We start from the raw sequence: 17,907 nt of genomic DNA, 5'->3' as shown, positions 1-17,907 counted from the left end.
CAACTGCCCAAATTAAATGTCTAACAGGGTGAGGACAAGGCACAAGGTCTTCTCCCATTATCAAATTAAGATAAAGATAAAAAACTTTATTCCTGCAATTTGTTGGTCTTTGCAAGCCATCCAGAACAAACATCTTTGAAAAAGGTAAACAGTACAAGAAAGAGCAGCTTTCTCAGCCAAAGTAGTCACCTGAACATCTGATAAGTTACTCACTTGTACTGATGTGGGGGTACTGAATTCTCTCCCCTGCTCTGGCAGCACTTTGATCCATTCTGGGAAAGGATAAACAGTGGTACTTGTCCAGCTTCCCCCCTGAAGCAGGTTGAGTTGTTTTTTTTTGTTTTTTTTCATACAATTTTCCCAAAAGGGAAATTAATTACTCACAGCTTCAGTTAGGTCTGCTCTCTCCTAGATGAAGGAACTGATAGAGCTGGGACAAGTCAATGGCAGCCATGCTTTAGCAGGACAGAATGAATCTTTGAACCTGTCCCTTTTCATAAGGCTTTTATTTACCCTACATTATACAGCATCATCTTGGTATACAGGGCATCCTTAATGGAGAAAGGAGCCAAAGTTGGTCTTAAAAGAACCCAGTCTGATGATGTTGAACAGGGGTACAAAAAAGACAGCCCATGAGCCAGATTCAGCTCATGCAGCCCCACCACCCAGTCCCTGGATCAAAAGTTGACCCACAAGCAGCATGTACAGGACCAGTCCCACCCCATCCTGCCCACAAGGCCAGGGTTATGGCTGCACATGACACCCATACCACATACGGCACCTGCTCTGGGACCCACAGTGCATACAGTTACTTTACAGTTAGGTACTTCATCAAGTTTATTTTGATGAAATTAAAAATATTAATCCTTTTGGCCCATTCCTATCCTAAGCCTCTTCGACAATCTGTTGCCTGCCCTAATTTGTGACAAGACAATGTTTTGAGGAATATGGACCAAACCGTATTAGACTTCAGAGAAAAGAAACATTACACTATGTTGAATTCATTTACTTAAGTTGTAGCTCCAAATGAAAAGTCTGCAATCCTCTCCAACCTAGTCAAAACTAAGAGTTCTTGAACAGACAGGATGCATGACAGGTAAAAGCCTAGAAAAATACACAGCAACACAAAAAGAAGTTCAGTAGGTCCAGAGTAGACAAAATACAAATTATATGCCATCTTTGATTCAACAATTATATAATATTTGTGACATGAAGGCAGATTAGCATGATATTAATCTTTGGACTGCCTCTGTAGAAAGAAATCTTTCTCCTTAAAAGTTTACCAAACTCAAGGCACCACTCACAAGATGCCAGCTCTTAGCTTTCACTTGATTTTTTGTCTAAGCAAAAATAGAACTGGTCTATTGTTGCAAATTCCAAAGATTTTAACACTATGGACTCCTATTTGAAATCTGAGTTTAATTTGTGACACATCATATGTGTTTGCACATTTAGCAGAGCTAATATTACACAGCACCCCACAACACCCTAGGATGCCACAACACTCTGGCTTAAAGGGACCTCCTGTGTATTACAGGTCCTTAAAATTTTACCCAGTTACCGAGCCTCAAAAATCTGTGACAGACTAAAGCACATATTCTAGAAGTGCATGAAGTATAGATTTGAAGATATAAAGAAGTGGAAGACCTACCACTTCCCTGCATAGCTTGTTCCAATTTCACCTTCACTAAAAGAATTAGTCTAATCTCTTGTCATTTGAATTTGTCTGGGTTCATTTCTGGTCATTGGTTCTTATTAGAACTCTCAGGCAGATTAGAAGTTTCGTTAATAGCTACTACCTTCCCCCCCAAGGAGGTACTTTTACAATGTAATCAGGTGACCTACCAATCCTTTTTTGGTGAACTAAACAGCCTGTTTCCCTCTTTTCTCAGTGTAAAGCTTCTTCTCCAGCCTTACAATCTTTTTTTTTTTTTAGTGCAAACCTCTCTTAAGCTTCAATCTTTTCAGCATCCTTTTAAAAGTCTGGCACTTCCCTTACTCCAATTCACTGTTCTCCTGGTTACATGAGCAAAGATCATGAGTTGTTGGTTTGTTTGTTTTTTAACCATAGTACCACAATGGAAGTTCACACCAAGTGGCCTGCCCACTGACTGCCAAGATCCTCCTTTGTCACTGTTTTCCAAAATACAGCCCTCTCATTCCACTGGCATGGTGCGTATTTCTTTCTTCTAGACAGACAGGCAAAATTAAATATCTTAAAACATTCTATTTGAATGGGCCCAGCTTGCTGCATGACCCAAAAGGCTCTGTAGCTAGTATCAATTCCTGCAGAAAGTCACTACAAATGCTTCTCTCTCAAGGCAAATCCCCAAGGACAAGTGATTTTTTTTTTTTGGGGGGGGGGGGGGGGGGGGGGGGGAAATGGGACAGGACATGTATATTACCCAGTTGTTAATCCATTTAGCATGTGTTTGACTGATATTTCACGGGCCAGTTAAGTCTGAATATTATGCAATACTAAATCAAGCATTTCACAAATATATTACAGCTATGCAGTTGCTTTTAATCAACCAGACTTTGAATTTCAGAGAAAGAAACTGGGTTTGACAAGATATTTCCCACAAAACCATGCTGATTAGCATCAATTCTATACCCTCTTTCCTTTAATTCTTTGTTAATGGATTACGGGTGCACCAATAGAGATTTTTTGGGCCAATACCGATGGCCGATTTTTAATGAGCATCTCTCGGGGCCGAATCTCCTGCCAGCCTGCCCACTTGTCTCTATGGGGCAGCCCACCCAATCTTTCCTGCCACAACTGTTATTTCCAGAAACTGATGGTATAATGCGGGAGACTGTCCATTAGTACCCTGATGCCAGGGGGCGCTAGCTGCAGCTCCGAAACTTCCTTACACCACAGCCCATGCCTCACAGATGGCATCCAGATTACTATTGCTACCCGGTCTGAAACCAGAGCAAACCCAGGTGGGCTCCACTCACCCATGCATTTATACCACCTCCCCTTTCAGGAGGAGGCCTCTTACACTCCAGCCCCCATCTCACTGCAGCCTCTGGCACACCACCCATACTGGGCCACACTCCACTGTCTTTGCTTCTCCCTGACCAGCCCCTCTTGGGCCATCAGGCTTCGCTACTTGCATACTGGTCTCACCACGCGTTCCTTTGGTTCCTGCGAGTTCCCCTACTCCACATGGTCTGGCCTTGTGCCAAACCCTGGGCTAATTCTGCCCCAAACCCCTCACCAGGCAACTCTACACTACGCTCCACCCTGGGGTCAAGCTTGCAACCAATTTCTCATGGGGCTGGCCCTTGTGCTGGCCTTCAGGCTTACTCCCATTCGGGCCTGCTCAGCGTGCCCATGGGACTGTCCTTCAGGCCTACTTGCACTTCAGCCCTACTCAGCCCCCTCACACACACAGAGAGACCTTCAGGCCTGCTCCGACTTCAGACTTGCATTGTGCAGGGCCTCCTAACGCTCTACACACTACCCACTTTGGGGTCTCCGGAATCTGCATCCCTCCTGGGCTCTGGTGCCTATGTGTGGACGTACTTGGCCCCCACTAGTCCCCCAGCTCTCAGAATTACCCACCAGATGGTGGGGGCTGGGGTTATTAAGGTCCCTGACCCACCTTTCACCAGGGTGGTAACTGGTCTGGCATTTCCTGGGGGCTCCCATGCCACTAGGAGCCCCACCACGCCACCAGGACCAAGAGCCTCCTGCTCTCACCTTTAGATGTTCCATGCCACTCAGCCAGGCGATGTTTCAGCCTGGGCTGGCAGCAGCAAACTGCAGCCTTTATATACCTAAGGTTCCCAAAACGGCTGCCCTCATCAGGCACCTGGTAGCTGTCTGCCTCTGCCCTTAAAGTGGCAGGCACCCAAAGGTGCCCTGCCACAGAGCCATATTGGCTGATACCAATCCGATTCCCGATATGTGGCCCTGCAACTTGGAGAGAAGCATCTGGTTGGTAAGTCTATTGTGAGGGAAGGGCAAGTGGGAGGGAAAGGGCTGTGAGGGGGGCAGACGGGGCCCCCTGGGTGAGGGAGGGAGTGGGGCTGGGGCAGGGTGGAGCCATGGCTTGTTACAGGGTGAGGGTGTTCCCGCTGCTATGCACACTTGAGTAGGGTATGGGGGACGGGACGGAGACGGGACATGTGCTCACCAATTTGTGTATGGGTGAGGGTGTGGGCGGGCTGCCCCTGTGGGCTGGGTCCGGGGGTGGCGCTGGGCTCTTCCCAGTGGTGGGGCTGAGCTGGGCTGCAATCAGGGTGGGCAGTGGCAGCGCTGGGCGGAGGGGTTCAGAGGGAGTTACTGCAAATTCTAGGGTGGCTGTAGCCCACCTCCCAGTGCCGCTGCTGCCCGCCCCAAATGCAGCCCCAGCCCAGCCTGCTCCTCTCCCCTGCCAGGAAGAGCCCAGTGCCACCCCCAGCCCTAGCCCACAGCAGCAGTGGGCCCTCACCCTTGCTCCATGCACAGATCGGGGGGGGGGGGGGGGAAAAACGACACACCCTGCATGCCCTCCTGGCGTGCATGAAGTGGCAGGAGCCACCCCCCTACACTCTGTGGATGAGCTGATCATGGTTCTATCCTATACCCTGCCCTTGCCCCACTCCCTCCCTCACTGTGGGGGCCTCAATCTGCCTCCCCATGCCCCTTACCTCCTCCCACAACAGACTTACCAGCCCAGATGCTGCTTTCCACATTGCCAGGTTGCACTCCTTCCCACCTGCGTGCCACGTTGTGACTGCATGCATGCATGGGGCATTTATCAGATACGTTATCAGCCACATCAGCCAAAAAAATCCGACTGTCGATAATGTCAATTTTCCTTATGTTGGTGCCGATTCAATATAGGACTGATGCATCAGTGCACCTCTATAATGGACTCTTATTTCAGCTTTTCCATTTTTCCTGAGATAAGCTAACTAGCCTCTAAGATGTCTACAAAACAAAGTAATGCCAGGGAGAGTTAGCCCCCATTACCAGCTTCAACTAGTGCAAGCAAACTGTGGACAACTAAAAACAAACAAACAACCCCCCCCAAAAACCAAAACCCAACACACTACTGAAGATGTACCTTTAAAAAACAAAACAATAACTAAAGTCTTCCTCTTGAGCTAATGCTGCATTTATAAGAGCCACTGGAGTTGAACTACCCACCAGTTACTTCTCTAATTTCTGGGTAGATACTTTACCTTGGTGGTGTTTGAAGACATTCAATATTGTCTTTATTTGAATCATCATAACATTACATCTGAAAGACAAGTTTATAATCCATATTCCAAATAGGAATGTTTGGAATACAAAAGCATCCAGACTGACCGATTCTATATTTCTTCCATAAAAGCTATTTTACAATCTGGTATTACACTAGAACAGGGGCAGGCAAAATACAGCCCTCAGGCCGAATCCAGTCCACCAGGCACTTTCATCTGACCCGCAGCACCCAACAACTAACCCCCCACCAATATACCCTATTATGCCTCAGTTCTATGCTTGTAGGTGGAAGGGCCCAGCCTGGCCAGCATGCAGCTTCCAGGTGGGACTGCTGGTGCCACTGCTGCAGTTGCCAGGGGATCTGCTCAGCTTCCGCTGCAGCCCACTCACTCCTGGCACCAGGTAGAGAAGCAGCAGGGGCTGGGGGCAGAGCTGCAGCTGGGAGGGAGCGTGGAGCATAGGGCTGGGGCTGGCAGCAGCACAGAGACTGTGCCCAGGACGGCGGTGGCAGCACAGAGCTCAGGTGGGTAGGGTGTGCATGTGAGGGAGGGTAGGAGCGTAGAGACCCTCCTATACTCCCTCCCCACTTGTACATAGCCCCGAAAGGCAACAGCAGCAGGCAGGGGCACTTGTGCCCAGCAGAGGTGCTGCTGCCTGGCAGTGCACAGCTCTGGTCAGCGCTGCACATCATGGCGAAGGGCACAGTCCCGCCAGGCCGCTTCTATTGCTGATGCTCTCCACAGTGCATGCTCAGCCCCTGCATTCATGTACCACAGGAGGGTGGCTCCACACACTAGAGCCAAATGTCTTTGCCACTCCCTGCCACGCAGGTCCTGGGAGTCCACCCTAACTAGAGGGGAACCCCAGTCCCTGCTTCCCCAGAGTCCTGGGACCTGCACAGGCAGCCAGCTCCAGCACGTGGAGCTTCCCTCCCACGGCATGTGTGTGTGGGGGCTGCACATGTGTGGCAGGAAGCGCCAGCAATAGAGGCAGCCCAACCACAATGTGCAGAGCTGGCTTGAGCTGCACGCCAACAGGCACCAGTGCCACACGTGAGCGCCCATACCCGCTGCTGTGCCATGGGGGTGAGTGTGGAGGGGGTTCCCACCCTCCTTCACACCCCACAAATTCCACACACCCACACCCTGCCTCCACAACCACCCACATATACACATCCCAACTTACTCTATGCCCCCCTACAAACACTCCCCCTGACACCCCCCACACCCCCCCCACCACATGCCCCCACAATATATAAAACTAAGAATTTGTTTTTGAGCTATTATGCAATCACCTCTATATGCAAACACAAATCATGACAAAAACATTTCTTGCAATAGAAGTAAAAATGATATAGTAGGTGTTTTGACTTTTAGTGTATGATTTGGGGTTTTTTCTTGTTCTATGATGACACCCCACCCCCACCCCAGAAGGTGCATTTCTGGGAGCAAGGGGAGGGACTTCCAGCAGCAAAAGGTCAGAGGGTAAGGGTAGCACTTCTGGTCATAAGATGGTGACCAGGGGGAGGGGCAACTGCCAAGGGGCAGGGCTACCCATGCAGCCCACAGAAGCTCACCAAGCCTCGTTAAGCAGACCTCCAGCAGAAATAACTACCCACCCTGGCACTAGAACATGACATGGGAAACTGAATCAACTTGATAAAAAGCTAGGCACCTGGAAAAAAAAAAGGCCTGCTGTAAAGGGACTATAACATCTGCCATGATCATGACACATGGATGACACAGGTAGGGTGGCCATCATAGAGAACATTCTGGTTTTCTGCTGCTCTGTCCTCTTTTGGTATGAAACCCGATGCCTTTACGTCCTCTATTTTTCTCTTAATAGAGGACATAAAGGCATCAGGTTTTTCATCAATAGGGAACAGAGGACAAATAGACTGTCCTCTATGATGGCCACTCTAGACACAGGACACTTGCATGATATTAACCTTCTTCATTTAGCCTTTTCAGAACAATGCATTTGGAGAAATTAAAAAAGATCATTCTTGTTCATTCCAATGGACATTAAGAGGCAGTTTGTTCATTCTAAAATTATAGTGCAAGTCAGTGACTGACAAACACATATTAGCATATAAAATAAATCATTTATCTAAATCACTAAATTCTGCATGTTAGGAAAATGCACTGCAATTTAGGTTAGTATAGGTTAAGACTATTTAGTCCTATGGCTTCATTTAAGTGAACAATTAAAGCAGGCACAGCATATTAAGAATATGGATCACTATGCTACTTATGCACGTGAAGCTATCTGATCTAAACAACAGTTTGGTAAAACTAGCTGCCACACTGTAAAGTCCTGAGGTGTCTGAAAGTGGCAGTAAAAACGTTACCAGAAGCTGAACATGATGGAAAACTAAGTAGCATGTGCATATACTCAAATAAATACTATGCACATATAGAAATGCAATCAATTATTTTTAATGCATCATAATTTTTTACCGTAATGTAACAATCCAGATATACATATAATGCATCAACAATCCAACCTTTGTTATCTGAAAAACCCACCTATATAACTGAAATAAATTGTGTTGACTTCTATAAGTGAAGCTGTATAATATACCAGAAAGTGTCAACAAGCCATATAACTATATTATTTAAAGTGGATCTTTCTCTTATTGAAAGAAACACTAAAAAAAACCCATAGTCAACTTACTGTGGGGAAAAACCTATAATCAGAACAATTATTAATTTACAAAGCAGATGACCCTGTGTGGCACTCTGTAGGGTCATACCAGCTACCCCTTGAGTACTGGAATGGTGGAAGAACAGAACAAGGCAGATGACACCACAATGGCTATGCAGAATTGAATCACCTGCTCTAGCAGGGACAGCAGGCTCAGCTTGCACAGAGAAGTGCTAGAATGGTTAAGCGTTCCAGTCTGCCACTGCCCTGCAATTCCTGGGCATCTCTCTGGTCCGCTCCATCGTGGAAGGCAGGCAGAATAAAACCTCAGAAGCCCTTGGGCAAGCTGCAGTTTCTAGAGGTGTAACTCCACGGCAAGGAGCAAAGAGATGAAATACCTTGCATCACCAACTCCAGGGCAGATAGCCAAAGAGAGCTGGATATACACTTCAGTGTGAACTTAAAAATTCAGAACTATTTAAAAATGTTTCTGGGGAAAAAAGCACTGCCCACTGAAAGTAGGGGAGTGAATATGATGTGGAAAACACTACTGAATCTATACATTTCAACCTCTAGTTTAATGCCAGAAAAGTCAATTAAGTTTAAAATATTTAGAAGATGACAATATCTTTCCAAAACAAGTAAGCTGAATGTCCTCTATCACACTTTTAGGTCAAATCTGAATGGACACCTGCACATAATGTAAATACAATCATCCAACTTTCTCTTTCCCCACACCCCTTCAAAAATTAGGAAAACTTGGGATTTTGAACTCCTAAAACCCAGGCTGATTAAGTCCATGAGTTTGCATTGAGAACTCCAATTAAAATCTGGCCTTTAATAGGGGCCTGCCTTTGTTCAAAACCATAAACACTTTCCATTTAACTAAATATATGCATCTCAGCATGCACTAATGTGGAATTTTAGGCTGAAGATGATAGCAAACCTGGAATTTTTTATTTAGATTTTTTAGTACATTTAATCATTTGGGTCCTTTCCTTATTTCTTTTGCAGGATTTTGTAAGGGTGGTTGTATTTATAGGACTTTATTACTCAACTATAATTTGATAACTGCAGCTATATATGAAGACTTAATTTTATACCTACAAGACATTATTCAATGTGCACTTTAAAAGCAAAGTAAATCTATCAATGGGATTTTGGGTCAAGAAACTGACTATAGCAGCATTACCACTCAGCTAAGCACTAGTATTCAGTTTCTCTCTCATATATTTTAAGAGATTGAAGTTTATTCAGTTTAAGTTACTGCTTTCTTTTTGTGGATTATGTGGCAAGACATTAGATTTGGATTATTTGAAAGAGAGAACAGCAGCACAAATAGTTTCAGGAGAAACTTCCTCATTGACAAAAAAAATATATGAGGTAGAGCTACAGAGGTAGCTACTATGAGGTACAGAGACTCTTTGTAAGCTTCATGAAAGTGTTTAAAAAACTGCAAACCTGTGCTCTATGAAAAAGAAATATTGACAACCAAGTCAATATTTTTCTATATATACTTAAAGAAATTGTCCAGAAGAATTAGAAATTGTGTAATTATGTGGAGGTCACTAAATCATGTCACATATAGAAGTCAGAGTGACAAAGTGCTAGTTCAATAAAACTAAGACTTATTCCGAAAGAACTAAGCATAAAGACAAGAGGCCAGGAGAATGAAGAAAGTTCAAATTAAATAAACAAGGCAGTACAGTTTAGTAAGTTAGTACAAAGTAACTGCTAAGTCAGAACTCTGATCTCTTTGACATCTAGGAAAGCTAAAGGCTACCAGTAGTTTAGTTAATGTAGTGCTCATGCATATAGATGGCCATGGTTACTACCCTAATTATAATTATGAATTTCAAAAGTGTGTATGTGCGTAAGAGCAGAGACTAAGATTGTCCAGTGATTATGATCTTAAAGCCCTCCTTACCAGCACAGAATCTGGGTCAGGGTGGATTTGATTTAAATCAAATAGATTTAAATCATGATTTAAAATCACTGACCAGGAAGCCTTAATTTAATCATTGTTTTCTAAAACAAGTGCATTCTTGTTGTTTGATCTGCTTTATTAATTTAATTTCTTGAAACTGCATTTGTAGAGAAAGGTAAGGGACTGGCTGCGTACACAAGCTTGCAGAGAGACAATGGGCATTTATTTGTAGACACACACATGCCTCAGCACCAGGCAGTTTTAAATAAATGCCCACTGCCACGGCACATACATTTGTATAAATGGCAAAATGCATGTCATCAGTACCGAAAATGGTGGTGGCATGCTTTTGAACTAACACACACAGATGTTTTAGTCCAAAAGTGCACCACTGCCATTTTATGCACATTGATGCATATTTTGCCATTTATACAAATGCTTGTGACACAGCACCGGGCGTGTCAGCTCACGTGCTCCACAGACTTGATTAATCAAGTCTGCTCCAATGCGCTGGATTTCCAAAATGTTAGAGCAAAGGTAGGTGTTTAAATGCCCATTAGGTTTGATGGGTGGGTAATCAGGTTTGTTATCTCTCATTTCTATATACTGCTGTTAACAAGGATGTTATCTCTGGAGACAACAAATTCTCCCTATGCCTGAAGAAGGGCGTGCGCGCCCAAAAGCTTGCAAAGATCAATTTTCCCAACTATTTAGTTGGTCTACTAAAAGCTATCACTTCTATCCAAAAGAACCTTGTCTGCCCATGATCTCTGGAGACACAAATCCACAGTTTGAGAACTGAAACCAAGCATTACAGAGATGCTTAATGGGATCTTGTAGACTGAGCACTGAGTCCCATTGGGTAGAGTGATCATCTTTAATCTTCCCAGAGGTTCCTCTGTAGATTAGTAAACTCTAAGATTGGGTCCCTAACATAGTCCATTGCCTGCTGTGACCCATTTATAAAACTTTTCTAAAAAGGTTACATGAATATATTGCCTCAAATAGCATATAATTAGAAGCTATGAACCCTATTCCATGATGATCTCTTTGAGCTTTAACACATCTTAAAACTTCTTTATATTTTTTTTTAAATAAGCAACTCAACAAAAACAAAAACAAAAAAAACTGATTTAAATACCCCCGATTTAAAAAAAAAAAAAATTGTTGACTTTTATCCACCCTGATCTGGGTGTAACTATTCTTCCTTAAATACAAAGGAAGTTACTTTCAAGGGAGAATTTGTAGTAAAGGCAAAACTTGCTAAATTTAGGACTAGAGTGGTGGTCTCATAAGAACCACAAATACACCCCAGTTGACTAGGGGATAGGGGTAAGACTTAATAATGGGAAATTTTATGGAGAGTGATGGAGAAGTTAGTGGCAGAAGTTCAGGTATATATCAATGAACTAGTACAGTGAGGTCCAATCTTTCTGTCAGGTGCACCACAAATTAGCACCCCCCACATTCCCCAAGCGTCCCCTCAATTCCCTTCCTCTACCCCATCTGCTGCTCTTTTTGTTCCCCGCTCAAACTGTTACAGTAAAAGCTGTGTTAACCAGCATTTTACTAACTGGAATACTCTATAAACCGGAATTTCCAATATCCCAAAACAAATCCTCACTTTAGTGACTGGAATCTTTGCCAAGTCTATCCGGCATGCGCACCAAGCATTTGCACTACAAGTATAGCACTTTTATAACTCTCACATAACCAGAATTTTTAAATAACCGGCACCCCACTCTTCCCCCCCACTCATGCCAGATAACGAAGCTTTTACTGTAATTCTTTTCTGCTCTCTGCCCTATCTGCCACTGCTGCCTGTCCCCTCCCCAATCTGCCACATGCAACACAGGATACCCATTACACTTGTGGTACATGTGCTGCAAGTTGGCTATCCCTGAACTAGATTATAAAAGAAGCTAAAGGTCAACCTGGATGATTTTTTTGGTGGGGCAAGGGGCCTTAAAGTTATCTGAATACAAGGCCATCTCTATGTTAGAAAACTTTTTGTCAAGTTGCCATACTAGAGGTCTCACAGAAATGGCTCAGAGCCTACTACTGCCCCTATGTTCAAAATCATGTTAGAACAATTCGTAGAAAGTCAGCAAGTTGCTTAAAACACCAGCAGCAGACAGCAGGGTTCCTCACACAGAAAAGCTGGTCATCAGGAGTAATACATTTAGACCCAACAGTCTGCTTTACCTACATGTAAAATACTCATGACTTAGACACTAGAAAATGTGTTTCAGTGCATAAACTGGAGTTTTTATAGAAAAATGGACTTTATGAATAGGAAATGAGAAAATTTCCCAAAATGAAAGCTCCATCTACCAGGTATTGAAAAAGCTGCCCCAAAATAAAAAAAGTCTAGCAAAAAGAGGTTTGCTGTTACAAATGTCTGTATAAGCAAAAAAGAATACTTCAGAACTCTTCTGTTAATGTGCAAAGGGACTATGTTCAACTCAAGCAGCAAGGATTTTTGGGGTGGTAACTTTCATTGGACCAACTGCACAGTTGGGATACATTTAGCGCGGGGGGGTGTTGTTGTTTCATTTTTACATACAACCCCATATTTACAGAAATATTTACTAATACAACACCAATTCTTGGATATAAAGCTATTAAAGAAAAGCAAAGTTAAGTCTTGGTATAGGTTCTCCATGCAAACGAAATTCAAAGATGCCTGCAATTTGCAGGCACAGGGAATCAGAGTAGAATCTACCTAGATATAATACACACCAAGTGTTTTCTTCTGGCCTCCAAGGCACAACAGTAACGAGGAACTACTAAGATATCAGGGAAACATGAACTTTGGGCAACATTAACTGGTAACATGCACAAGTTAGCCAAAGATCCTATCTTGAATGCTGTCAGCTGATACCATAGCATCAGTTTGGGGGCTTTTGCAGGGATACTTCATTCTAGATAATGCCTCCAGCTTGGTGTCAAGATATAAGCAAATATATGTCTTATTACAGCCCATGGAACAACTTTGGAAATAACACGAAGCCCAGCTTTCTCCAGTTTGCTGGAGGGCCTCTTGACAGTACAGGTGCTTAAGAGTTCATGATTTATTTATTTTTTAAATTGAAGTGGCAGGAATACTTAATCGTAGGCATTATTTCTCCCAAATATTCAATAGTGTTAAATTAACTTTAATAAAATAGTTCTGAAGTCTGGCTAGACAGCCTTGTCAATTGACAATGGTTACAAGACCTGAATTTCTTGTAAAGCAAGAAAGAAGGCAGGGCAGAGCAGCATCTTTCAGACTAGCTCATTCAGAAAGGCATATGCTTCTTTAGGGAACAGATCTAATGAAGGAGGCCATTAACTATGGAAGCTTATGTTTTCTGAATGAGTTAGTCTGAGGTATTGCCTAGCTGTGCCTTCTGCATGACTTCAGACTAACACAGCTACCTCCATCTAGTAAAGCAAGGAGAAACAAGGCTGCACTTACTTTGTACACCAGCATAAAGAGAGGCTAGGGGGAAAGAAGTCTCTCTCTGCATATATCATTTTTTTAAAAAGATTCTCTGTTGCTCTGCTTTGAGTGTTTATTTCTAGTCTCTTCTAGCATTTTCCCTTTGTACTAACGTACAAGGTAAGGTGCTCCAAATGAGAAGGAGATCTTGAAAACAATTTCACCACGCAGATGTTTGTAACCATTGCTCCACTGACTTCAACTGAACTCTGCGTAGGTATAGTGAAAAATCAGGACCTCACAAGTCACTGGAAAAGCAATACATACTTAGTGAGCTATTGAAAACCAAGTGTATCAATGATCAGGAAGGGGGGGGGGGGGGCGCTGAACAGTCTCTACAGCTTATTTACAGAGGCTGGTAACCACAGCATGTGAAGTAAAACATTGTTTGTTTTTTTAAATGCACTATAGGTACAAAGAGTTAAAAACAGACATAAGAACCTATCCTTGCCAGTGAGAAACATGATGCCCAATAATCAGCAGTATTCATTATGTTAAGCATGAAGAAAGATGAACCACAGGGTAAAATCTTAAAAAGGTGACCAAGGCTAGTCAAAGTACTGAACACACACAAGTGTACAAGCAAAGTGAAAAATTAGGAGTGTTACAGGAAACTACCAGGAAAGCCTCCTGTGACTATGACTGGCTCATTTATGAGCACTTTAGAAGATGTTTGGGTTTCACATGGAGCATCTCCTACAGTAAGTGAAAGCCAAACAACAAGTGGCATGAAAATAAAGAGAAAAACCAAGGAATCTGCACCAAATCCTATGCTTAGCTGGTATTCAATTTGGCTCTCACAAAATAAAAATAAGAGTCAGAGACCCGATGGGAGAGTGCATGTCAGAACGCCTACAGAAGCAGCCAAATGAAAGCAACCATATAACTTGATCTTTAAATGACTGAAGTGCCAGGTAAACTGTGGAAGACCCTTATTTGCAGGGGGGGGGGGGGGGGGAAATCTGGCCCGTGAGGACACCACCTGCTCCTGCAGGAGCAGACAGCATCGAGTGAAGTCACAAGCGAGAGGCAAAGCCCTGGTCTTGGCCGCACGCACAGGGCTACGCTCCCTGCCGAGGTGACAGCGCATGGACAGCGGAGCCGGGGCGAGGGGGGCCGGCGGGGCCCGCGGCGGGGTGGGGGTGCCGGGCGTGGCGCGGGGCTCGGCCGGGCGGGATCGGGCGCCCCCACGTCCCCGCGCCCGTGCTGCATGGCGCTGCTCAGCCTGCCTTGCAGAGGGAGCTCGAGTCCCGCGCTGCGCCTCGCAGCGCCTCTCACTCCGCAGCGCACACAGCGCAGCGAGGCGGCGGCGGCCGGCAGGAGCGGGACACGCAGCCGCCGACCCGCGGGCAGACGGCGCGGCCGGAGGCGGCCGGCGGCGCAGCCGCCGCCTGGCCGAGCCGCGCGGGCGGACGAGGCGGCGCCGAGGCAGGTTCGGAGGAGCGCGGCGGGCGCGGGGCAGGGGCCGGGGCCGCGCCGCGAGCCGGCGTGTCGTGCGGGGCCCAGCCGGGGAGGGAGGCCTGGGCCCAGTGCGCCGGGCGGGGGCGGAGGCCGGGGCCGGGCCGGGCCGGGCCCGCGGGAGCGGAGCGGAGCCGCGCGGCGGCCGAGGGCGATCGGCCGCGGCGGGAACAAAGGAAGGAAGATGGAGGCCGCAGAGCCCTTGGCCGGCCCGCGCGGCCCTGGCCGGCCCGCGGAGGCGGCGGGGCCCAGCGCCGCGCTGTGGGGAATGGCGGCGGTAGCAGGCAGGCAGGCGCCGGCCGCGCGGGGACGATAGAGGGAGACAAAGCCCCCTGCTTCCCCGGCGGCGGCCGCTGCGGGGCCCCAGCCAGCCCGGAGCCCCATCGTGACACCTAGAGGCCGGAGAAAGCGACTGCAAACCCCCCGCGCCGCTTACCTGCGCCCGGCCCTGCCAGGCCCGCTCCCGCCGCCGGGCCCCGTCGCCGCCGCGCGCCGCCCCGGGCCCCGCGGAGCCGCCGCGCCCTGCACGCCCCGCCGCGGCCGCCGCTAGCGCCCAGCCCCAGCTCGCGGTTTAATCGCTCCACAGTCGCTTCGGACACAAAATGGCGGCCGGCGGCGGCAGTGCGCGTGCGCGAGCGCGGCTGCCGCGGCCGCCGGAGCCGATCGAGCCGGGGGGAGCTGGGTGGGGGCGCGCGGGGCATTCTGGGAAGCGGCCCCGCGCGCCAACTTCAAACGGGACCTGGCCCCGGCGTTACCCGGCCCGACGTAGCGCGTGCGCGCCACGTCACGGCCAAGCGGGGCGGCCTCGGCCCAGGGCGCTGGGGCCGCGCCGGGTCTCGCGCTCTGCCGAGCGGCCGGGGGTGGGGGAGACGCGGCGTCGCAGGAGCGGGGTCGGCGGAGACAGGAAATCACCGGCGCCGCCTTCCGGTGCTGCGCCCATTTATCGCGGGGGCTCCCGGCCTGTGGGCGCGCCAAGCAGCCGTCTTCTCAGGTCCTGCCGGCACGTGCTCCGGCGAGGGACGCGCGGCTCCTGCCAGCCTGTGCCCGGGGCGGGGCGGGGGGCGCGCGCGCAGCCGCCCTGCGCAGAGGCGCTGGGGCCCCGGCCTGGCCGATCCCGGCCCTTCCGTAGGGAGATGGCGCGGTGGGGCCGGGTGCTGCTCCCTTCGCAGCAGTTACAGCAGGTGCCTCGAGTCCAGTAGGCCAGTGTTTCGCAACTTTTTATGTAACAAGTACCCACTAACTTCTGAAAATTTTAAGTACCCCAACACTCAATTTTCCAGGCAATTTTATATTTACTGACTAATGTGTGCTATATGTTGGAAGAAAGGCTGTGTATATAAGGCTGTGATACGACAGATGTCTGATCTGGTGTGGCTGGGGTTGCCACCTTTTACACCAGGGGTGCGCAACTCAAGTATATACATGGGCTAGAGGTGACGTTGCCCAAAGCTACGAGGGCTGGACCCAGTGCCGCATGCCCAGTTATTACTGGGGAATTTAAAGTACCATGCAGTGTGTGGCGCACCAAATTTTTTGCCATAGTTTTGAGAGGAAAAGAAGGTGAGAGAGACAAAGTGTTAGGGTACTTGCATACCCTCTGCCTGTGTCTCGTACCCCCTGGGGTACACATACCACAGGTTGAGAAACTATGCACTAGGCCAGTGCTCATCAACCTTTTTTGTACCAGGACTCATTTGTAAACGTGGATGGCCGGTCCAGACCCACTGCACCTCCCAACCCCCTGCCCCAAGGGGGGGGCAGCAGCTCCTGTCAGGGCAAAGCCACCGTTTCCCACCTTTTTCTCCTTTAAAGGAGGATCCATTTTTAAAGTTTGTTCACAACTCTCTCATATTCTTGTGACCCACGGGTTGCAAAACTGTGTGTTCATCTGCATGTTTTCTGCTGTTGAATTTGATCTGTTTTCCCCAGACCCCAGGGTCACCCAGGCTTTTGCACTGTGATAGCCTTGTCTTTCTGTGTGTTGGCCCCTCCTAACTCTGTCCTCAGCCCACTCCTACTTTAAGATCAGGATAATTATTAAAAATATTAAATGAGATCAGAAATGGATTCTTGAGGATCTCCACCAGTCAGCTCTGTTAAGCCCAGTACTTCTCAGTTCAGTGCTATCCAGTGCTGTCTCCTCAAATCAGTTCCTTAAACACCTACAATTCCTCTAATCCCCCTGTCCTGTAGGTGTACCATATAAGTATGTTTACTGAAGTCGATAGATGGGAGGTACTGCATTTCTTTTGTTTAAAAAAAATTTAAATGTAGATGTCAGGTTGGTCTATGATCTATCTTTAGCAATCCCGTGTTGTGTTTTATTCCTATTTCTACTTGCCTCTTACATTTTTAACTATTAATGTTATTTCCTTTACATTTTTTATATATATTCCACCCTAACAATAAAACAGTAGTTTTGCTAAGAGTGGATTTGTATAGGGTGGTTTGGGTAGGGATGAACCTGCCACAGGCATGGGGTTGGACTAGATGATTTAGGGAAGTGCCCTCTAGTCCTATTTTTCTATGATTTCTATGATAATACCAAAGCCAAACTAGCAAGCTTGTGGTTCCCCAATTATTTTTTTTCTCTCTTCGTAAATATAGGTACTACATTTGCTATTCTCCAAACTTGGTACAAGGCAGTAGATTTGTTAAAAATGCTCGTGGTTTCAAGTGTCAGGTTTTTTTTCAAATTTCTAGGATGCAGATGATAATGTCCCTTTGCCTGAAGTGTCTTAAAGTTCATTGAATTTTGCTTCCACTTCAGTTGTGGAAATTGCCATTTCCATATATTCGTTCCAAACCTGCTTTGCCTGCATGTTCAAGATCATTGTCCTTATTGAAAACTGAGGCAAAATAATTTGTTTAGGATTTTGCCTGGAACTAGATTATCTCTAATCTGTATTTCATTGACGCTGCACAGTGGCTCCATTACTTTTCTTGTTCTCTTAAGTTATGTGACTGAAGAAACTCTGGTGTTTAATATTCTTTGTAAGGCCTAATCCCAATTTGCAAATTTTGGCAATTCTTACTTTATTCCTACAGTTCTTGAGTCTCAGACAGCTTTCTTTTCTGGTCAGTCTTTCTCCCCTCCCCAATTCCTTATAGGTGCTCTGCTTTTTCCTAGTGGTTTTTTGAGGTGGTTATTAATTCAGTTACACCTGAAGCCCTTCCTTATACTTTTTACCC

General features: G+C 46.7%; 1 protein-coding gene across 2 annotated transcripts in view; it reads right to left on the bottom strand.

The window, feature by feature from the left end:
• The window catches only part of CTCF (CCCTC-binding factor), a 52,686-nt gene extending 37,400 nt beyond the window's left edge, over positions 1–15,286 (bottom strand). For both annotated transcript variants that reach the window (XM_059713644.1, XM_059713645.1), the window contains exon 1: positions 15,152–15,286. The gene's annotated coding sequence lies outside the window, so the exon portion shown is untranslated. The remainder of the gene's footprint in view (positions 1–15,151) is intronic.
• Positions 15,287–17,907: the final 2,621 nt, after the last annotated feature.

Source organism: Alligator mississippiensis, chromosome 10 (assembly GCF_030867095.1).
Source record: "Alligator mississippiensis isolate rAllMis1 chromosome 10, rAllMis1, whole genome shotgun sequence".
Taxonomy (NCBI): domain Eukaryota; kingdom Metazoa; phylum Chordata; order Crocodylia; family Alligatoridae; genus Alligator; species Alligator mississippiensis.
The sequence above is the reverse complement of the archived record's forward strand: the minus strand, read 5'-3'. Positions and strand labels throughout refer to the sequence as shown.